Source organism: Alligator mississippiensis, chromosome 1, assembly GCF_030867095.1.
Source record: "Alligator mississippiensis isolate rAllMis1 chromosome 1, rAllMis1, whole genome shotgun sequence".
NCBI lineage: Eukaryota > Metazoa > Chordata > Crocodylia > Alligatoridae > Alligator > Alligator mississippiensis.
The window spans coordinates 288,954-305,606 of NC_081824.1; the positions used below are offsets into that span (position 1 = coordinate 288,954).

Sequence of the window (16,653 nt, forward strand, 5' to 3'; positions counted from 1 at the left end):
GGCTTCTCTGTGGTGCTTGTTAATAGAGTTCTCCGGGTGCTAATTGCTTTTGCAACATGCTTGTGGGTAAGAAACGTTTTTGCCTGGGAAGGGTCTGAGATGGAGGGAAGTTAGAGCTAGAACTTGCAAAATCCCTTAATTGTGGGTGCCTCATGGTTGGACACATGCCTGGCGCCCCAGGGTGATGCCTGTGCTGCAGCGTTAGGCATCTCTCTAAGCTGAGGTCATGAGGTGCCTGGTTTTACAGGTTAAGAACCAGAAAAGTGCCTATCAAAGGCTGCAGCAAGTCAGTTTCTGAGCTAGAGCAAATGTGGACCTCCCTGATTCGCAGGCCTGTGCTTCTTGCCCTGTCACGGTGTGTCCTCTTAGAGATGCTGGGCATTCATGTCTCCTTTTGGCTTCGGTTGTAGCTGAGCACTCAATGGGCTCAAGTGGGTGACCGTGTAGCTAGGGGGCCCCTGTGAAGCTTGGCACATGGGTCACCCAGGGCTGTTGGAACCAGTGTCTGGGATGGCATTCAGCTCTTTTAACCAACCCTGACCTGTGGGCTCCTGCTTTGAGCTGTCTGCTGGGTGAACTTGACTCCAGTAGCTGTTGAGCAGCGGCTTATTCTGGGCTGCTGCCCTGTGCTGGCCCTGTTCTGCAATACCAGCCTGCTTTGAGTACCCCAGCTATTCTGGAATAGAAGTGGCTTTTATTCCAGGTTGGTGTCCACACAAGGAGCTATTGTAGAGCAGCTTGTTCTGCGCTGACTATTCTGAGTCGAGAAGTCTTTATTTGCTACGTGCCTCTTGGCTTTGGTGACAGTGAGGTTGGGATCCTATTAAAAACAGACTTTGTCATTACACAGCCCTGATTCATTTCCTGAGCAATGGCCTTTCTAAATGAGGCAGGCTCCTCCGAAACTGGCTAGTGTGATCATCAGTGCATTTAGTGACACGGTCACCCAGGGGACAAATTAAGGTTGTACAGGCAGCATTTATTCTTGTGTTTCCTAACTTGGAATGCCTAAGTAACAGGCTTTGAAGTTGTCTTTCCTTGCAGCCAAGCTCTTTGGGATTGTCACGTGCCTCTGGCTGGGCAGAGCTGGCAGCACGGTTGGGCTCGCTTTGTTACCGCAGCCCTTAGTGGGTATCAGGGGGACTCACACAGCAGCTGTGATCTTTCCGTCCCACCCCTCCTCTTCCCTGCCAGGGTCATCTGCCTCTGGGGCCTTGAGTGGGTGGAAGAGACTTGCAGGTGAGCACAGAAGTCTAACGCTGCTGTGTGCTTTCTGCTAGGTTTTTTCCCCAGTTTCTTTATTCCTTTGCCATTTTCCTCAGACCCTTTCCCCCTTGCCTGAGACCAAGTGGAGAGCTTTTCCCCTTCAAGGAGAATGGTTTGGAGAGTAGTGAGGTAGGAGCAGGTCACCCTGACCGTGCTGTGAGCAAAGGGACCGGTGCAAGTCATTGTTCTAAGAACTCTCCGTTCTTTCCCCGGGCAAGTGAATGACAGTTCGTTCAGCTAGTGAGACGCAGGATACTAGCATTACATCATTTGCACAAGCTGTCATAGGCTGTTCCATGAACTGAAGTACAATAGCATGGTTACCTAGCAACTTTAGCAGTCTTATTTCAGCGTCCTCTCTTTTGCTGATTGCCTGGGCAGACTTTCACCATTGGGGTGCCTGCTCCCTGCGCTGGCTCTGGGGTTCCAAGGGCAGGCTCTGTTAGCAGTGTGCTCAGACACCTCTTTTCCCTGTGCTTTCCTCCAGGGCTCCTGCTGCACTGAGCAATGGAGAGTCCTGTGAACAGGAGTGTAAAATGGCACAGAATTTCGGCAGCTTTTGCCGACCTGCAGGCTTTGGAGCATGCTGTGGTTTAGCTAGCTTGGGTGGCCGTGCAGCAGACTGGGAAGGAGTCAGGTAGCATGGTGGCAGAAAGGCAGGGAGCAGAGCAGCAGATCAGACAGGGGAAGGGGATTGGAGTGGCATGCATGGGGCTTAATTTGTGGCACGCCTGCCAGAAAGTTTGCTCCCACTGAGCTAGCACATCAGGCCTCATGCACAGGCCTGAGGGCCAGAGCAAGTTGGTCGTTATTCACTAAAGCCCTGCCTTGACAAAAGGAGGGGGTTGCAGTTGTTGCTGCAACCAAGCTATCAGGACTGAAAAGCTCTGTTAAAGAGCAGGCTTATCATGTCTGATGTTGCAGGCTTAGTCCCTATTGTTACATGGGCTTCCTTGGGTAAAATGTGTCTAGTTAATATTAGGCTGTAAGGTGCATGCAATGTGGGCAGGGTTTTCTTCCAGGTAAGAAGTCTGGTGTAGATGGTGACTGGCAGCTTTACTGCAGAGTTAAAGCTGCCAACAAGTCTTCTGCTGAACTTAATGTTCGGAAAGAGCAGAACTCAAAGCTCTGAAGACAACTGAAAAGAGTCGAGGCACAGCCTAGTGCTGACTTAGCCTCTGTCCCTGGAGTGGGCAGGAGCTACTGGAAAGTGTTAGCATGCCCTCCATGGCATTCAGCATATTGAATGGAGGCGGGATTGTCTGGAGCAGTGTGGCAAAGCTGTGATTGCTCTGGGGAGATCTGGGGCTGCTGCTTATGGTCGAGGGGAGTGAATGTGGGCCCTGTCTCTGTCCTTGTTCATGAGCACAGGAAAAGTACGTATAGAATAAAGTCCAGGGTACCTTAGCTTGATCAGTGTACGAAAGGGGTAATCTGCCATGACCCTCTGTGATAGGAGGACTCAAGGCAGTGGCCCCTGGGGTCTTTTCAGGTCCTAGTTCTTATTTCAGCAGTGAGTTCTGTGAGGTTCAGTGACAATGTGCAAGATGGCATAAGGGCCTGTGGGTTTAGTAGCAGGTAAGTAAAAGTGTGTTTGAGTTCAGCCTGTGTATTGAAAAGGGTGTGAAATGTAGCCAGCATCACAGTGTTCGGCAAGGCAGGTGCTCCACACTGCTCATCTAAATACAAATTACATCTTCTTTCTGATGAGTGTGCATGCACAAGTGTGCGTGCATGTGTGCCAGGGTTGGGGGCATTCAGATCCCAGTGCACACAAGGGCAGGAAGAAAGACCTCACCTTTTCCCTCTCACCCATAACAACAGAGCCGTCCCATGTTCTGGCTCAAGCAGGGGGGGAATGAAGGATGAGGTCCCCTGTTCCTTCTGCTGCCCACCCGCTGACCTGATCTGAGCTCCCACCCCCCTGCTCCCTTACTACTCCTCTTCATCTGTTTTTGCATGTATAATTCATTCTTCTGCCAGAACCATACCTGTTGTGCTCTATTACCCCCTTTGCCCCCAACAAACAAGCAGCTCTGCTGAGGTGGATTGCAGTGGCGTGCCAGCAGTTGGTAGCCTGGCAGGGCCTGGAGAATGCAAATGCATTGCTTGGGCACAGATCAAGTTCTGTGGCCATATTGTCTCCCTGTGAGGCACCGGGGTTGGGCAAGGGTGTCTTCATCGGGAACACAGCAGTGCCGGTGCTCTGCTGAAAGCGGAACTTGGGTGTTCTGCTTTATGGAACTTGCCAGCCCAGTGTTTCTGGGTTTGGCTTGGTGGGGGGCTTGGACAGCAGAGTCTGTGGCTGGCCAGGTGTGCGTGGTCCTGGCCTGTGGCTTGGTGTTTAGTGACCGCACTGCTCTCTGCTTGCTCTCCTTGACCCTGCCTATACACTTGCGTACGTGTGCCTGCATTTCTCTGAGCCCCCTTGACAGCATTTGCATTTACGTGTTCTAGAGAGCCTTTGTGCTGCTTGCCCTACTGCTGTTGCAGCTCATCCAAGTCTCTAAGAAGCAACTTGTTGTACTGGGTTGCTAAGATCAAAGGTCTGCGTCCACTTGCTGGTAGGTTTGCAAGGATTAGTTTGATGGTGAACTGTTCCATCTTGATGGGGAGACTTAAAACTTGTTTCAATCTCACTTGAGTATCATGAGCATACCTAATGCAGACCAATGATTCTATGATAAGACGGGAGCTGACATACTGGGGAGGAGTGGACCTCCAAATCCTTCATGATACACTAAATGGTACTGTAACACGCCCATGGGGAACGCTGCCAATCTCTCCTCCCAATTATATGCTGTGCCATCTTCCTAATGAGAATATCATGAGAGCATGGGAATATCATGAGAATATCATGAGAACATGGTGAAAGCCTGGGGAGTCTGGGAGACAGTGTATGAGCGGCTTGACCTCTGAGGTTTTCTTGGCTCTGTCCTGCCCCTCTGTGCCTATGGAAAAGCTTGCTGAGGATACAGAAGATGTACTTTTGTCCCTGCCTCTTCCTGGCCCCCTTGCAAATTTCCACTGCTTTAGTATAAAATGGGTGGGGAGAGACTTTCTTGTGGCCTTTCAGCTTTCCAGAGCCTGGGATGCTGGCTCAGAACAATGGAGCGGGTGTCGAGGACTTGGGAGGGACATCAGCTTGTTGACAGGTTTCAGCTGTGGACCTGCTCTTCCAGCAGGTGCAATGTTGTGCCAAGTGGATGTGCACTGGCAGCATGCTCCAAGGAGGGGAAGCTGTAGAAACTTTGGAGGAGTCTACAGCCTTGCTGGATGGCTGCCTGGAAGGAGTGAGCCCTGGGACAGCTTGAATGAGGAGAAGGCAGTGTAGGGTGTAGAGGAGGCTGGTCTGTTGTCCATGACTCTTGCTGATTGACTGCAGTAGACAGCTGGCTGCTCTCAGTGCTTTGTCAGCTCAGCACCGCTTCTGCCTTCGTGCTGCCTTGGTGTGGGGAAGGGAAACTGGCACAGCCTGGGAAGCTGCCTGCTCCCCTTCCAGCTTTCCTCTGTGCTTGGCCATGTTAGCTGGGTTTCAGCTTTTGCTTGCCTGGCCAGGCTCTGTTACAAGACGTTCTCTGTACGTGGCTTGCCAGTATACCTGATCCTTCCTGCCCAGCCCAGCTGCAGCTAGTGTCTCTCTGCATCTGGCTTAAGGGAACACTCCAGAGATCTCAGCTGCTGCAAGATCAGGACTTGGCCACAGTTGTAGGTCGTAGTTGCAGGATGTGGAGGAGCTAAAGTCTGCTCAGGCTGGCATCTGACATGTTGCTAGCTTTTGCTCCTACTCTGAGGCTGCTTGGTCTAAGCATCTGCAAAGATGCAACCAGCTTGGCAGCAGATGACAACAGATGTGGTATGAAATCCCATGACAGGTCTGAAGGACCTGCTTTTGCAGACTCTTATATGATAAACTATAGGAACTGCCAATAACTCTGTATTCGGGCAGCCAAGGCATTGGCTTCTTAAACCCTGCTAGAGGACCATGCAGTTTGCCTGGAACTTGGGATCAGAGTCTGTGCCTGCCCTGTGGAGTTCATAGCCCAAGTGGAGCAGGCCATGTCTCTTGGTAAAGTGTGTCTGACATTTCTCTACTATCTACAGTTGAAGTCCTCCACTAGCACTATTCCCTGATAAGAGACCTGTGGATATTGCAGGACCTACTCTGTATGGTACAAGCTATCCTCCAGCAAAATCCCATAATGCTCCCATCTCTGTAACATTGGCCACTCTGGTCAGTTTTGAACTTTGCTTAGGAGCCAGTGTCTGAAAGCCTATTCCTTTTTTCTGCACCCTGCTGTGGTTTGGCAGTGCCTGTCTTCCTCAGAGCACATGCTTACTACCTGGGTGCACAGCTCTGGCACCAGGTGAGGCAGCTACTAAGAAGGTGATGCAGCCTGCTCTGAGAGAAGTCCCGGTCTTCCCGTGCCTGTGGGGAAAATGGCAGGGTGAGCTGAACTGCACAGTGGTTGGGAGGCAAAGATGTCAGCTTGGACATGGCAGGGGGCACACGGCAGCTGGCATACGGTGGGGATGACCAGTAGTGGCAGGCAGAGAGGAAGGAACTGCAGCACTCAGACCTATGGAGCATAGGGAGAGCTGTATGCCCAGGAGCTGGTCTAGCTGTACATAAGCAGCAGGAATGAAGAGCAGCAAGGCTTTGGGATTAAAGTCACCAGATTTTTTTTTTTTGAATGGGGCAGAATGGCACTATGCCAGAGCAGGATCTGTGTTCTGTTCTCAGCTCTGCTGCTACTTACTTGTAGGATCTTGGCCACGTTGCTTCATTTCTGCCTTGACTCCCATTTTATGCTAGGGAATAATAATAATAATATTGGTTGGTGTTTCTGCATCAACCATGGCTCTGAATCGAAGCAGCTTGATCTCAAACTGCTGGTAGGTAAGCTAGTAAGGTGCTGGATGCTGATAGAGCATGTGATGTTTTTGGCCATCAGGATGCTATTTAATGAGGGTTTAAAATGTTTCCTTGTATTTGCAAGTGATATAAGAAGGCAGGAGCTTGCAGGTTCACAGCTGGGTTAAGAACCTGGAATTAGTCTTGTTCACCAGTGAAATGAATCTGTGATTACTAGGTGAAGTGTGAGGTGATTTCATAGAATCATAGAAAATTCAAGCTGGAAAGGACCTCAGGAGGTCTCATCTAGTCTAACCAGGTCTTCAGAACTTACAAGGATGGAGACTCCATCACCTCTCTGCGTAGCCTGTTCCAGTGCTTCACCACCCTCCTCGTGAGAAAGCTCTTCATAATATCTAACCTCACCTTCCCTTGCTGCAGCTTGAGCCCATTGCTCCTTGTCCTGTCACCTGCCCCCACTGAGAACAGTCCAGCTCCATCCTCTTTGTAGCCCCCCTGCAGGGAGTTGAAGGCTGCTATCAAATCACCCCTCGGTCTTCTCTTCTGCAGATTATATAAGCCCAGTTCCTTCAGCCTCTCCTCTCAAGTCATGTGCTTCAGCCCCCCAACCGTTTTCCTTGCCTTCTGCTGGACTCTCTCCAACTTGTCCACATCCTTTCTGTAGTGGGGGGCCCACAACTGGACACAGGACTCCAGATGTGGCCTCCCCAGTGCTGAATAGAGGGGAAGAATCACTGCCCTCCATCTGCTGTCAACACTCCTACCAGTGCAGCCCAGGATGCTGTTAGCTTTCTTGGTAACAAGGGCACACTGCTGGCTCCTGTTCAGCTCCTTGTCCACCGTAACCCCTTGTTGAATGCTGCAAGAGAAATGCATTCGGGCTTGCAGGTCAAACCACTTGCAAATGTAGGGTCGAGATGAGCAGCTTAGTAAAATAGTTTTTGCTTCCCATTTGTGTAGGACTTTTGTGACTTGACTGAGACTCAGAAAAAAATATCTCTAGGCATGGGATATAGCAAGCAAAGTTTTTGCTTTGCTTCTTGAGGCAGGGGGGAAAAAAGATGAACCTTTTAAAAAGGGATAAATGGTTCTCTGTAACATGTTACAGTTTGCTTGTTATAGCTTTGTGTGCTGTGGATAGTTCATGGCTGAATCTTCTGGACTTTGTTTTCATGTCTGGGTCTCGGTCTTGGTATCAGCTGGTGGTAGTGGCCTGTGTGTGTGGTGGGGCAGGCCTTTCTCCATTTTCCTTGTGATGCCTGTTGATGCTGTGTGCAGTCATGGTGCTAAATGAATAACATCTCACACCTCCCTGTTCCTTCAGAACAGGCTCTGATTTAATCCTCTCCTTGATTTAACATCTTCCTTTTATTCCTTTGCCCTAGATAACCTGTTCTCAACTGGGGTACCAGGCTGCCATGAGCCCCTTCCAAGGGTGCTGTGCTGTGGGTGCTGCGGGTAGCTTAAAATGCCCTGCATGCCTCTTGCAGAGACAGATCAGGAAGCAGTTGGGGCAGGAGCAAGCACTCTTTCTGCAAGCACCTGACCATATGTCGGGGGTGGGCAATTATTTTGGGCAGAGGGCTGCTTACTGAGTTTCAGCAAGCCATCGAGGGCCGCAAGGCAGGCAGCCCAGGGCAGATTAATATTAATTTTCTAAATTTTTTAGGGGCCCCGCGGGCCACATGGAACAGCCTGGTGGGCTGCATCCAGCCCTTGGGCCTCATTTTGCCCACCCCTGCCCTATGTGCTCCTCCTGGAAATAGCAGTGCCCCTGCAGGTGAGACTGTGCATGCCCTCTGTGTCTGGGGGAAGTGTGTAGTGTTGGACTGGGAAGGGCTGTGGCAAAAGCGTGTGCTCTGGCTGCAGCCCTTTGTACTGCTGGGTTGGAGGGGTCTGGCAGGAATGCAGAAGCTCTCTGCACTGCCCAGCTGGAGGAGCTGGGTCTAGGGATAGGGCAGGGAAGACCACCCTTTCTTCTCCACCCCGCCTCAGGGGCACAGAGGAGTTTTGCCCAGAGCATGCACAACTCATTGCATTTCTGCTCCAACTGTTTTTGGTTTATCAGAAAACACTAATATAGGCAGGAGCATGCAGCAGCCCCCAGGTTGAGAACAGCTGAGGTAAGTGGTGGCATTACAGCAGTTGGTCCTTAATCAGGGGTGCCACTGAATTCACAAGTTGTGGAGGGTGGCTGTCCCCTGGAGAGGGTGAGGACCATTGCCTCAGATGCACATTTAGAAGGTTACAGTCCCTTAATTATGCTGGCAGTATTATGGCAGCCTGCTTCTTTCTTCCCCTTCCCTTGCGTGTTCACCAGATTCTGTCTAATATCTAATTCTTTGCCATCTAGATTCATAGATTGTAGAGTTGGAAGGGACCACAAAGGATCATTGTGTCTGACCCCCTGCCCCTGGTAGGAAGGAGGACCGAGGTCAGATGACCCCAGCCAGGTGACCATCAAGCCTCCTCTTGAAGACCTCCAAGTTAGGTGATAGCACCACCTTTCTTGGAAGCCCATTCCAGATTCTGGCCACCCTTACTGTAAAAAAATTCTTCTTAATGTCAAACCTGAATCTACTTTGCACTAATCTGCACCCATTATTCCTAGTTACTCCTAGGGGTGCTCTGGTAAATAGCGGATCTCCAATTCCCTGTTGTCCTCTCTTGATAAACTTATAGGTGGCTACAAGGTTTCCCCTCAGACTTAAGGTTGTTAACAGTTGGTCTGAGACCATGTTTCTTGTTTCCTGTTTTTACTGGCAAATGCTGTCACTTTGCTGTTCATCCCCCTTCTCTGGGTCAGCAGTCTGCGCTCCTCAGAGCTGTGGCAGCCCCCATAAGCATGCTGTCTTGTGTGTGATTGGGCATGGAAACCATTGCTCTTTCTTTTTTTGTTTTCTTCTGGTCCTGGCTCTGTCTTAGGCACCTGATGGCTGCTTTTCCTTTCACTTCCTTGCTGGACTGCTCTCCCTCCTCAATACTCTGCTGGGGATTGCTGCATTCAAGAACATGTAGCCACATATTCAGGAGTGGATCTAGGATTTTGAAAAGGGTGGTGGGATGCATATAGTGTGTCCCCATATCACTCAACACCTTTTTCTACAGTTAAAGAGAAACTTTACCTGAGGGGGCTTGCACTATGTTATATTCATTTTGCTTTGATCTTAAACTGAATAACTATTGGAATGTGCACTAATTTGCTAGGTTATACAGAATTTTTTAAACAAACGCAACCAGCTATGCAAAAATGTCCTAAGAGATTGGATCGTTAGTCCTGTGGTCATTGTAGTTAACTGTGCATCTCATCCTCGCATTTCACGGGTGTTGGTTATAGCCATGTTGGTCTAAGGACATAGGTAGATAAGGTTCTCTGGGTAAATGAGATATCTTTTATTAGACTGACTAGATGCTTGCACAAAAATAAAATCTTTATTTGCAAGCTTTTGGTCATTTAGTTGGTCTAATAAAAGATATCCCATTTACCCAGAGAACCCTGTCTGCCTATCTCCTACTTGGATTCATAAAATCAGATCTGACTCTCCTGAGCATCTTGACAGGACCCACAATACTTCACTGTCAGTCATGGATTCACAGATGTCAGGGTAGGAAGGGACCTCAGTAGATCAATGAGTCCTACCCCCTGCCCTGGGCAGGAAAGAGCGCTGAGGTCAGATGACCCCAGCCAGATGCTTGTCTAGTCTTCTCTTAAAAACCCCCAAGGTAGGGGAGAGTACCACCTCCGTTGGGAGCCCAGTCCTGATTCTGGGAGCCCATCATTTCTATACTTGAATTAAAAACCTTAATTCAGGTGTGGTAACATTAGCTTAATTTGGGTGTGGTAACAGAGCCAAAAACAGTCTGCAGGGCTGTGAAACGGATGAGAGAGACAATCGGGGATGGACAGCAGACAGCAATGTTGCAGAAGAAAGGATAGTTTGAATAATGGAATCTCAACACTATTAAAAAGGAGAAAGAGGGTTGTTCACACTTGCAGAGTGGAGAAAGATGAGGCGTGAAGTTAAGGGACTTCAGTACTGCCTGCTGCCCTTTCCAAGCAGTTGGTTTTAAAGTTTGGATGGAGCAGGAATCAAGGGGGCATGCAACTGCACCCCTGCACTCTGCATATTCCCTGTCTAGCCTGTTGTTGCAAACTTGTGTATGCTCTTGACTGGTTCTGTGGATGTGGGGTACCTTGATTTTAGCAAGGCTTTTGATATAGTCTCCCACAACATCCTCACAGGTAAGCTAAGGGAGTATGTGCTGGATGAATGGACTGTAACGTGGATAGAAAACTGGCTGGAGCATCAGGCTTAGAGGGTAGTAATCAATTGCTTGATGTCTAGCTGGGAGCTGATATCAAGTGGAGTGCCCCAGGAGTCCATCCTGGGGCCAGTTTTGTTCAATGTCTTCATCAGTGACCTGGACAATGGCATAGAGTGCACCCTCAGCAAGTTTGCAGGTGACACCAAGCTGGGGGCTAGGGATTGGTGTTAGGGGTAGGATTCGGAGTGACCTGGACAAATTGGAGGATTGGATAGGAGGAATCTCGTGAGGTTCAACAAGGACAAGTGCAAAGTCCTGCACTTAGGACAAAACAGTTTCACACACTGGTACAGGCTGGGGGCTAACTGGCTGGGCAGCAGCTCTGTAGTAAAGGACCTGGGGATGACAGGGGACAAGAAGCTGAATAGGAGACAGCAGTGTGCTCTTGTCACCAAGAAGGCTAACGGCATCCTGGGCTGCATTGGTAGGAGCATTGCTAGCAGATAAAGGGCAGTGATTCTTTCCCTCTATTTAGCACTGGGGAGGCCACATCTGGAGTCCTGTATTCAGTTGTGGGTCCCCCACTACAGAAAGTATGTGGACACATTGGAGAGAGTCCAATGGAGGGCAGTGGAAATGGTTGTGGGCTGGGGCACATGACTTGTGAGGAGAGGCTGAAGAGACTGGGCTGATTTAGTCTGGAGAAGAGAAGACCGAGGGGGACTGAATAGCAGCCTTCACCTCCCTATAAGTGAGTTGCAAAGAGGATGGAGCTGGACTGTTCTCAGTGGTGGCAGATGACAGAACAAGAAGCAATGGGCTCAGGTTCTAGCAAGGGAAGTTTAGATTAGATACTAGGAAGAATTTTCTCACTAGGAGAGTAGTAAAACACTGGAACAGGTTACCCAGAGAGGTGGTGGAGTCTCCATCCTTGGAGGTTTTTGAGACCCAGCTAGACAAAGCCTTGACTGGGGTGATGTAGTTGGGGATGGTCCTGCTTTGAGCAGGGGGTTGAACTAGATGACCTCCTGAGCTCCCTTCCGACCCTAATTTTCTATGATTTCTTTGTCACAGGATTTGACAGGCTGAGTCTGAGCAGAGGTAGATGGCCCCTCTGTGGCCAGTACCAGAAAAAGAAGCAAGAATCCTAGGATGGAAACTTGTATTAGACCAGTGAGTCTCAGGTGGAGTGCTGCAGTATCCTGGGGTACCTTGAGATCGTTCAGGGCTGCCACAGGGTTCCTCACAACATTAGTGCTGCTAGGTGTGCAAACATGATTCACAAGATGAACCCAGAGATTTCAAGTGGGAATTCAGTGTTAAAAAGATTCTGGGCTGTTGTGTCTTTCCGAGTTCTTTACAACAGTGAAGTTGCTCTATTATTTTTCCATAGTCAGGAAACCAGGGGAAGCTAAGAGCTGGCACTCTGAGAGGGGCCTGGAATCTAAAAAGGTAGTGAACCTCTGTATTAGACGGTAAACACAATTCTCCTCCTTCATAGTTTAAACCCATCTGTCTGCTGGCTTCCAGCAGGAAAAGTTGGCACCTGCTTGCTTAAATGGGAATCATGCAGTCTAGTCCTTTCACTGAAGAGCACTGCAACACTTTTTTTTCATTCAGGCTGTTTTCTTTAAGCTGATGCTTGATAACCCTTCACTCCTCCCTTGAATCTGGAAGCATCTGAAGTTGCGTGCACCAAGGGTTCTTAGCTCCTCCTAGCTCCCTAAGATTGTCCTTGATTGAATTCCATGTGTTGCTAGTAAGTAGGCCCACTGGCGTAGTAACCAACCACCTGCCGCCTTAAGGGTCCCTGTCATGCTGCTCACTGGTGGGTCAACAGGCTCTCTTCTACAAGTGCGGAAACTAAAGCCGGTTTGTTTCCCTGTTTGTGCAGGATGGTTTTAGCAGAGGAGGGAATGACCTGGGGCTTAGAGGCCAGTGCCTTAATCGCTGGGCTGGCTCATTCCAGCACTTGAGTGTTGTACTCTGGAGCATTCTTTAGACTGTGCTTCACCCCTGTTGCATCTCCAGCCCTCATGCTTGGAGTGAACCTGCTGACGTGTCCTCTCTGGCAGGGGTGGCTGGGCCACATTCCTCCTCGTGGTGTCATCAGTCTGCACTGCTTGTTTTTGAGGGCACTTGATGGCAGGATGTAGGCTAAACAGCTTTGCCCTGTGTTCTGACTTCATCCTCCAGTCCCACTTGCAGCTCTCTGCGTTTCTCACACCAGGATCTTGCTGAAATGGCTCCCGCAAGGTTTTAGCAGTTGCTATGGTTGCTATTTAGGTGCTGTTGCAGATGCAGGGCACCACATTCAGTGGCCCAGAGGCCCCTTCTAGTCCTTTGTGTGTTTGCTTCCATTTGGAGGGTAGGAGTTTTGTGCATCTTCCACGTCTCTCAGCCGTGCTTCCTTCGGCAGCAGTTCTGGGTTAAAGCCACAATTGCTTTTCCAGCACCACCTCCCCACTTTAGGAACTTCTTCCTCCAGACATTTGACTGCCTCTCTGACCTCCAGTTTTTGTTCTCCTGCTTAGTCAGGTTTGTAGAGAAGCTACAATTACACTTGTCTCAGCTCCATCCCTGGGTGACAGTAACAAATTGCACTAGCTCTGCTTGCTGTGTGAGGCTGATCACGCAGTAGCGCCTGCCACTCAAAGCACCGACCCTACAGCTGCCTCTGAGCCCTCGTGTTGGCACTCCTTGGACACGGGCCAGTGCCCTGGCATTCGGAACAAAGAATGAACTGCCTTCCCCTTGCCCTTCCCTTCCCGGTGCCATCTGCAGTACCTCTTCTACCCAACCTACTTATTTGCTCTCTGGGTTATGCCCTCTGTCAGCTGGGCTTGGCTTGGCTCTAGCCTCTCATTGAAGTCATGCCTGCCAGTGCAGCTCTGGAACAGAGTCAGAGAGTGACATCTGGGAAACGTGTCCAGAACTGGGAGAGGCTGCTCCCCTCTGCCAGCTGTGTCATTGGGTTGTCTTTAGTAGATGACAGTGAATGCTTTGTGACTGACTAGACCAAGAACATCTAGCCCAGTGATGAAATGTCAAGTATGAATGTGTCAGACTGCCCCAAGGTGACATGTGGATGCCAGCCAGAGGGTAGTGGTGGCAGCGAGGGCTTATCTGAGCAGTGGAGCATTGAGCATGTCTGTGCAGCTGGTTGGTTCTTGGAACAAGCTGTATTTGCCATTTCCTAGCACTCTTTCTAGCTGTTGCTGGATCATTGTGTTGTGGGACTGGAAATACCTGGCTAAGGTTTCTGGCATGGCTGTGGGGTGAGGACTGGGGAGGGAGTTGGACCAGTGCATAAGCCTACTTTACTGTGTAGCAGGGATTTCTGGAAGATCAAAACCAGGGCTCTTTGGGGAGGTTCTTTTAAACAAGCCCCTGCTTTCTGGATGTGTCAAACCAACTGTCAGGGGTCACCTCTGGCTTTCTGCCCTCTCTTCATGTCTTTTTTAACATATGGCACCAGAATTGGACACTATACTGGCATTGATCTCTGCGCATGTGAGGACCATGGGCAATCTTGGCATTGTTTCCCAGAATTGTGAAACTGGGTTAGGCATTGTGGGAAAGGCTACTGGAGTCTTACCCCCACAGTGACTAGTAGCATGCAAGACATGTTGAGCTATGACAGACGAGCCAGAGTTTGAGAACTGTTCTACGCCCTGCTGTGCAGCGGGACCTGATGGCTGCAGCAGGATTGAACCACAGTGAAATGACCTTTGCTTGGAGTTGGCCCATTCTGCAGGGCAGTGCTCCAGCAAAGGCCAGTGTTCCCCTCTCCTTTCATGTGCAGGGACAGAGTGGTGATAGCTTGGTGCATTTTAGGCCCTATGGCTAGCCCTTGTCCCCAGAGCTGTTTGGGTGAACTTGCTTGGTGCTGGTACAGTCTCCCTGTGTCCTGACCTCTGCTGAATTGCTGACTGGAACAGCAGATGTGAGCAAAGACTTCCTTGGGCAGATGAAGCCTGAGGCTTCTCCAGGCCACGGGTGGAGGACATGGGAGGCACCTTCAAACAGGGCATAGTGCGTGGGTGGAGTGGGGAAAGGGGCTGTTCTGCAGTCGTGTCTGCCCAGTGAGGCAGGGCTGAGATGTCTGTTCGCTAATTGATGGATCAGTGCTATGCTGTTGGATCACCCATGCTGACCACCCATGGTGAGTATGAAAGGCCCTTAAATTTTACCAGCTAACATGATCTTGAGTCCAGCCAACTTGTTTAAAAGGCCTCAGTCCACATTTGAGGGCATCCCAACAGGCCAAGCAGATTTTGCTCCTCAGGTCTCTCACTAGCTGAAATATTTTTGTTTCTAGTCCCAAAGTCACTTTGTGGCTCTTCTCTGCACCCTCTCCAGTTTTTTGTGAACATAGAAGCATCTCCTTCATTCCAGTCTTGCCAATACTGTGTTGGCAGGAGGTGATCCCCTGCTCACTACTGTATGCATTCAAGAATTGCATTGGCCTTTTTACCACAGTCTTATGCTAAGCTCTCGCATGGACAAACAACCTGGCTGTCATCGTCAGGTCCTTTCAGAGTCATTGCTTTGCAGGTGCCGTCTCCTGTTCTTTTCTGTAGGTGTAGTTCTTGTTCCTTGATGTTTTAACTTTTAATTTGGCCATATTAAAATGCAGCTTGTTTGGGCTCCACTTACCAGACGTTCCAGACTACATTATGTGGCTGCTCTGTTTTCATTGCTTTATATGCCAGTCTTTGTGCTGACTGTAATTGCACACTTACCCATTCATTCCCTTGTTTTGGTTTATCACCTCTTTCCATTGTATTGCCAGGTTTAGAAGTGCACCTAACTGGGCTCGCTGCCTGGAGCGTCCTCTTTTGCCCTCGGAGTCTCAGCACAACACAAGCATTTTTTCAGTATTCCAAAACGCCATTAAAATGTTTGTGGGGCCAGAAATGTTCTTGGACAATTGCGGAGCGTAAATTTTCTGGGTCTTTTGACTTTAAAAAGAAATATCTGTAATAGATGCTACTTAATCTCCTCCTTAGTTATGAAACCCTAAGCACAGAACAGAAATGTTTACCGAACAGTTCTCCCTTGTCTTCATCATTGACAATTTCACCATCTCATTCTACTAAGGGAAGGGATTTCTTTTGTTCCTAATTAATCTCCTTCATGTTGCCCTTCACTTCGCCACCCATGGCTTTTTGCCAAGGGGTATTTATTTTCCCTTATTAACTTACTTGCATTTTGCAACCGATACGGGTTATTATCTACTTACCCTTTTTTTCTTTTTTAAATGTTGATTTCTAACTAGTGGCGTCTTCTTCCCTCTAACCAGAATGCACTTTTAAACAAAATTCACCTATCACTTGATAGTTTGGGTTGTAGCTTTCTGGCCACTTAATAAGTGAGCACACCCCCAAATTTCTTTTCTATAAATTAATGAACCCCTTGTTCGTTAATTTAAACGAACCTCGCGTTTGCTGTTATTCTAAACCCCACTTAACTGTTTAAAGTTTGTGTTGACTTGTCATTGCTGGCTCACTCCCATTTTGACAGCTACTTTAAAATCTTTGTCCTGTTTCTTATAAGTTACAACTGCTGCTTGACAGTCTGTAAATGGTAGTAAGACCCTTTTGCAGGGGTAGGGTAGAGAATGGAGAGTGTTGGCAAATACAGTCTGGAGCATTGTTTGCTGTCCCATCTATTCTGGGTTTCTTTCAGGCAAGCATGCCTTGGGGACACAAAACAGCATGAAAATGTGGCTTCTGGTACTGTTGCTTGCTGTCCCTTGCAGCCTTGTTACCGGAGAAAATGAGACGCATCACGTGGCCTAATCAGCTGCCCCAAGACAGCTTTTACCAGTGTCAGGTTGTTAAAGGCATAGCATGAACTGCCTCTAGCAAAGTTTTCAGTCCTTTTGCGAAGTGTGGAGTTGTCTTTATGACTCTGCTTTTGTCTCCGTCTAAGGAGAAAGAGGAGAGAGGAGAAGTAAGGCAAGAAGGGAGAAATCCTGGTATCAGGGCGTGATCAGGAGTCTTTCATGCCAGGTGTCATTCCAGATGCAACAGAAGCTCTTGGGGAAATGGAGGGTAGGGGATCATTGGATTTTCTTTTGTCTTGCACCCAGTGAAGTAGAAACCTTGATGGTAATGGTTGCTTCTCCCAGGGATGCATCTCTCGCACCTGCCTTACTGGCCCAGTGTCTAGACAGAGGTGGTAACTTCATCCCCTTAACTAACTGCAACATGTAGGGCTAATTTTAACCATAAGCTTTT

At 49.1% G+C, this 16,653-nt stretch overlaps 1 protein-coding gene across 1 annotated transcript in view; it reads left to right on the forward strand.

Annotated features, from left to right (window-relative positions):
* Window positions 1–16,653, forward strand: part of NRBP1 (nuclear receptor binding protein 1) — a 64,518-nt gene that overhangs the window by 2,570 nt on the left and 45,295 nt on the right. The gene's annotated exons all lie outside the window — the stretch shown is intronic.